General features: G+C 43.5%; 1 protein-coding gene across 2 annotated transcripts in view; it reads right to left on the minus strand.

The window, feature by feature from the left end:
- The window catches only part of LOC137969419 (ankyrin repeat and sterile alpha motif domain-containing protein 1B-like), a 53404-nt gene that overhangs the window by 13263 nt on the left and 33736 nt on the right, over positions 1-6405 (minus strand). The window lies entirely within an intron of this gene.

The following is a 6405-nucleotide window of genomic DNA, read 5'->3' on the forward strand; positions in this document are numbered from 1 at the left end:
CTTCCCTCCCCAGCTCGAACTTTCTTTTAACCTTATTTTAGCGTTCCATTGTTCTTTTTAGTTGTCTTCCTATTTTTGTAATGTCTTTCGTTGTATTTTCTTCTTGAGCTAACAAGAGACTATTATTATTACTACCTTCTATGCGAAAAGTCTACTATTCCTATCTGCAGCAGATCGTCATCTTCAATGACTCCATTCTATGGCAAAAGAGATGATATCTTTATTAATACAATCATCTTAGTCAAACGTTACTGATAGCTAACAAAGTTAAACTCAAAGCTTCAGGAAGACTCACCAAGAAATGTATGTCATCAAACCCGTTCGCCATCATGGAGGATTCGTATTGGCCGAGGTCAAGAGCTTTGAGCCAACCGGGTACAGAGTCTGCCATACCTGTAACACAACATGCGTAGTCACGCTAATTAAAACAACAACAACTCGCACAGCCATGTCACGCCCACTTTAACTAAGCCAAACTGTCACACGGTGAAAGATGATTTTAGAACATTGCAAATTTTAGGAGTCCCTTGTTCTTAGACATATCTTTTATGGCGAAACTTCCCACTAATTAAACCTATAACGCATTTAGAAGCGCCATTGAGGGTGCTTCTACTATACTATAAAATAATCTCTGGGGCTGGTTGCTCGAAGCCTGGTTAGCGCTAACCGTAGGTTGAGAGGTATCAAAACCTATACGTTTCCATGGTATTTAACGCTGGTTAGCGGTCACCATGCTTCCAGCAACCCGGGCCAGATGTGTAATTTCCTCTGTTACTAAGCCCAGTTGTCATAAGATCATAGATGATCTGGAAACAAGGGAAATTTCAGATGACTCAATATTCCTAAGCCGAAATATTCCACTAGCTGTATCTGATGCATTTTAATAGGGCTTAAAAGACGTTATTCAGACGAGCGTGAATCAATACACACAAGGGTGGTGTGCCCCCTCGTCTGTCAAACTCTATTGCGAATTCTTGGGTTTCACTCACGTGATCAACAGCCGTGATTTTCACACAAAACACAAGAGAACGTTTTGCATAACAATAGAGTTCAATTCCCGGAGGATTAAGGGTCGGGACACCAACATGGCCGCCGTGACGTCATGTGAAACCCGAGAATAGAGAGTGCCTCAGCATCGCCTCTTTAGTCTCGACTTTTTAAAGACGTCACCGTCCCCCTTAACGTCACGATGACCATGTTTGAACTTCAGTCTGGTTCTCCGGGAAATGAGCTCTTTTCTACTAGTGAAAACCAACGTCAACGTAAGCATCAAAATCAACCACGGCATCCGCCATTCTGTTCAATTGCTCGGACGCGGGGAATCTCGAACGAGTGAAATTTTCACACAACGCAAGCGAATTAACGCAAGCATAAACGCAAGCACAAGATAAAGGAAAACTTTTGATCCTTGTGCTTGTTGTGCTTGTACTTGCGCACATACTTTGCGTTAACTCCGTTTTCACGGTCAAAAGCTCTCTTATGCTTGCGGTTGTGCTTGCTCTTGTGCTTGCATCGCAAGTGAAACCAGGCTTAAAGGATAAAATTTGAGCTTACGCGGAGTACGTAAGCCCACGAAGATGAATTTTCAGTTTGTTTCCAAAATGATCCACACCATTCATACCAACTTTACTTCTGGAAAGTTGGAATACACTTTCATGCAGAACGACACGGAATAATTACCAAATTATGGCAATAACATGTAGCTAAGTATATTTTTGTTGCCGTCGTCCACGGTCGTCTTTCGGCCTTGCCCTATGCAGCCTAGTATGATCGCAAGGAACCCGTGCTCTTATCATGACAATCGTGACACTGGTCATGACATAATCTAGTGCAAACACACCTGCTTGTGTTATCTGTTCCTCTAAAGTCTGTGGTACCTCAATTTGACCAATGGACGATAGGAATGCTTCAATCTGAAAGCAGAAAGGTCGGTGCCACGTTATTAATCTACGACCACAATCCACAATGTACGAATCGCGTCAGACGAAACACGATTTTCTAGTAAAGGTAGACTGTTCACAGTCCCCTATTTTTTCCGTTTGATCGTCGGGATCGAGCACAAACTTTCACCATCTTTGTTTTAAAAAGCGAACGCGAAACTGGGGAGAACGATATAACTACCGAGTGGGTGGGGGGAGTGGAGGGGTTTTGGCAGGAAAAATATTTTTCCTGCCAAAACCCCTCCACCGGGTTCGACTCCCAGACTCGGCGTCATATGCGGGTTGAGTTTGTTGGTTCTCTACTCTGCACTGAGAGGTTTTTCTCCGGGTACTCCGGTTTTCCCCTCTCCTCAAAAACCAACATTTGATTTGATTTGCGTTAATTTGTTCTTTTCAGTTTACCATGTCCCCAATTAGCGATCCAGTGCGAGAAGACTAAACACTTAAATAAAGTTCCTTTCCTTTCCTTGTTTTATTTGAAGTGCGGGCTATACACGAAAGAGAGATAGAGCATTGAACCGTCATCGCAGAGGTCAAGTATTCGAATTCCTTTGGAGCCACCTGAAAAATTCAGGTGTCTGTAAGAGACAATTGCTTAAATTGTCCATAAAAGTGAGAGGATCATTTCTCTCTTTTGTCAAATTTGTAAAAGTAACCATGGGATTTCGGCAAAACACAAGTACAATCCGAATATGTCGGAGTCGTTATCGATTGACAACATCTATTCATTCATTACCCTGGCTAGGAATCTCCTTAAAAAACAAATGCGAAAAATGCCACCTTTGAACTTCCCTGCTCAAGCAGTAGGCCGGACGCAATAGTATGCAAACCCAGTTTAATCCCCCAAACTCCCAACAATTTCCTGTATCTCGGACGTAGAGCATCCCATAGCTAACTGGTAATCGGAAGGTCGTCAATCGGATTTTTCCCTTGTATCCTCACTCACTATCATTAATTCTCTACAACTACAGTCTACTAATTATGATACCTTTTCCCATTCTTCTATCTCGTCCATGGGACTATCCACTGACAACGTGCTCAATCGGTAAGACTCGGGCCTTCCCACAGACGCATCTCGCGCATCATCGCTTTCGCCTTCCGATGATATTTTCTTTGCGTCATTTTCCGTCGTGTCGCTTCGTTTAAACAAAACGTTCTCGTAAATTAATGGCGATGGCGTAACCTCGCTGTCAGTCTCTGCGCCATCCGGCTCTTCGCGTTCGTTTTGAGACGCATTCACGCAGGTGGAGATGTCCTCTCGCGACGAAAATGGAGAAAGACGTTTGTGCAATGCAACAAAGTCGCTTGACTTGAGACTGTCGTCCTTCGCAGAAACTTCTGCGTTTTCTACAAACGGACGAACACTAAACGGATCTTGGTTGGCTTCTTCAAGTGTGGGCGATCTTTTAATTTCCTCAAGCGCAACATCCGCTTCTTTGTCATTCAAGCTGTCGCTTCGCGGTAATACCTTTGGCATGCCCGCTTTCAGCGAATTACGTTTTCGAGGTTTCGGAATCGGAGCTTTTCGTTTTTCGCCAGCCGAATTTGATCCTCGACATCTTTATCAGTCTCTGGAATTGCCGGCATGTCGGAAGATTGCAAAGATCCCAGTGCTTCAAAAACGGAGGCCCCAGCAGTGCTTGGCGACGGTGGAGAGAATGGCGGTGTCATGACCGGTTCGGTTATGCTGGATCTCTCGCTTGATGTAATGCTTTCTCTGTTGAATGTTTGATTGGGTCCTACTGAGGATGGAGATAACGTGCAGTATTCTCCACCATAACGCTGTGTACCCACCTGTCTCACTCTCTCCCAGTCTATGGTATTTGGCACCTTCTTGTCAGGGCCCTCAATGCGCACCTGTTCATAAGGGTCTGCTTTGGGAGACTTCACTGGGGACACAGGTTCTCTTACCATACCAGGTGCAGGCCACTCAGAATAATCATTTTGTCTTCTCGTGGCGCCTGTGGTTGTGCTTGTTCTTTTTCAATCCACTGCACGTCTGCTTGAGATCGCAAGGCTGGTTCAGATTGCCTAGGTGGACGCGGGGGAGCCGCCTAAACAAATTAAGGTAACAACAGCGTTTCACACATTAGGAACTTTAAGATCTTGGACTATCGTAAGTCTTATCGCGATTAATTCCATCTCGTTCACGTCGTACAATGTAGACGAAGTATCCTAATAATACAACGATAAGAGCGGTTTCCGAGTAAACATAGAAAATGTAAGATTCACATTCGTACGCTCGCGTTGTCGTCAAAACTTCACATTTGGTGATTTGACGTCGTTAATAGGGACTTTAGGGAGCTTACGAAACGACGACGCCGACGGCAACGACGACGCTACAAAACAACAGGTTTAGTGAGCAAAAACAATGGCTCTGCACGCTCTGCACGTGCGTTTTACATTTTGGTACATTTTCTTTGCTATCATCTCCTAAATGACGACGTGAAATAACCAAATTCAAGGTACTGTGGAGGACGTTAGCACATGACGATGAATTTTCAGTTCTCTGTCTACGCTTCCAACTCTCTCATACCAGTTTAATTCCTCGACAGTTACTACACATTTTTAACGCGAAACGACATGAAATAGTTTCGTAGTGCTATGAATAACGCGAGCTTGTATTTTCAAATGAAGTCCTCGTAGCCGTCGTCGTCCTCGTTTCGTAAGGGAGCTTAAAATCTACGACGACGACGTCGACGAAAACGCCACAAAACAATGATATATAAACAATAGCCTTCATTTGGCGCGAAAATATGCTCGGATATTTGTCCGAGGACATTATCTGTTCCGAGAAGCGAACAGTTTTCCGAGAGCGAAGCTCGTGGAAAACTGTGAGCTTCGAGGACTATTGTGTTTATTATCCTTCAAATATTTTTCGCAACAAGCGGCATCTGCCAGTCCGTCATATGTCAACACGTCAAAGTTTCGAACAGACTTCGCTTCAGTTAAAAGAATATGCTTGGGGAAAAAGTACAACAATTAATTGTGTGAATACAAGTGGCGGATACGATTTACAAACAGCTTACCGTCAAAAACGTTAACGGCGTATGAAGTGGATTTTTTAGTGTTTTCTTGTACCGCTCTATCGACCAGCAGGTTTTATCTCTTCTTCTGTTACGAAAGCAAACCGTTCTGCCATCCTGCCTAACATTAATTTTAATGTGAGACTTGAATCCTTGAAGTCGGTTTTAAAAATTGGGGAATATCATTGGGGAATATCCTCGGATATTCCCCAGTTTTAGCTGGGGAATATTCGCCCACGTGAACGCGTTTAGACCAATCGTGCGCGAGCGACAATATTTGATGGATTATAACATTGGTTACAAGAGAATAAATAATCGTGCTGCACGTGCAGCACGGATTTTAGCTCATATTTTTGCGGTTCTCTGCATGACGACGACATGAAATCACTAAATTTTAGGTTTTTGACGACAACGTGAGCATGCAACAGAGAATCTTTCATTCTCTATTTTCAGTCTGAAAACCGCTCGTACCATATTTATTTTTGGATCGTCGCGCACATTGTACGACGTGAACGAGATGGAATGATCGAGAAAGACTTTTACTAGAGCAAAGTTCTATTTTGAGGTGACGTTTTCGTCGACGTCGACGTCGCCGTCGTAGATCTTAAGGTCCCTGTAACCTCTACGACGACCACGGCTACGAGAACGTGGTCTAAAAAATCTTGTTTCCCGTTACTGTAATAATTTTGCGATTACTCTAAGTTGCCTCGGCTTGGAAAGAATGAGCACATTCCAAGAATAAAACTGGTGAGAAGGGTATGGACATTTAGAGAGAATTTGAAAATTCATCGTCACTGAGGTGCTCTCGTCCTCCACATGACCTCAAATTTGATCATTTCACGTCGTTGTCAAGACGAGAACGGCAAAGAAATGTATTAAAATGTAAAACGCACGTGCAGGGCGCGCAGAGCTGTTGTTTTTGCTCATTAAAGCTATTGTTATGTGGCGTTCTTGTAGCCTTGCTTAAGCTCCCTATTGTAACGAGTACCGCAAAATATTGTTTTTTAGCGTTCTTTTTGACGACCGGATCGTAGATCTTAAAGTCTCTATTAATTGAAAAAAGACTAAGAGGATCCTCATGCGTTTGGTTTCTAAATGAACCAAAAAAACTGGAGTGATGTGCCAAAATGTACGAAACATTTTCACAATTGGTGGGGCTATTTATGTAGTTTTAGCACGTTCGTGATGAGGACAGCTGTGTGGTCGAGAACCCGCTTGTTATTGCAAAAAATGTCTGGACTACGATGCTAAAGAGTAATGAATACGTACGACCACTCAGGTAACTTGTTTTTTCCATCTCCAACTTGTCTGCACCGTAGAAACTCTCTTCGCCAAACAGGTATAACAATAGTCTACTAGACACACTAGACTCAGTACTCACCACTGATACATTCCGTGGGGGTGGAGCAATCTCATAAACCGAAGGTGAGCCGGCGAGG

Source organism: Montipora foliosa, chromosome 9 (assembly GCF_036669935.1).
Source record: "Montipora foliosa isolate CH-2021 chromosome 9, ASM3666993v2, whole genome shotgun sequence".
Taxonomy (NCBI): domain Eukaryota; kingdom Metazoa; phylum Cnidaria; class Anthozoa; order Scleractinia; family Acroporidae; genus Montipora; species Montipora foliosa.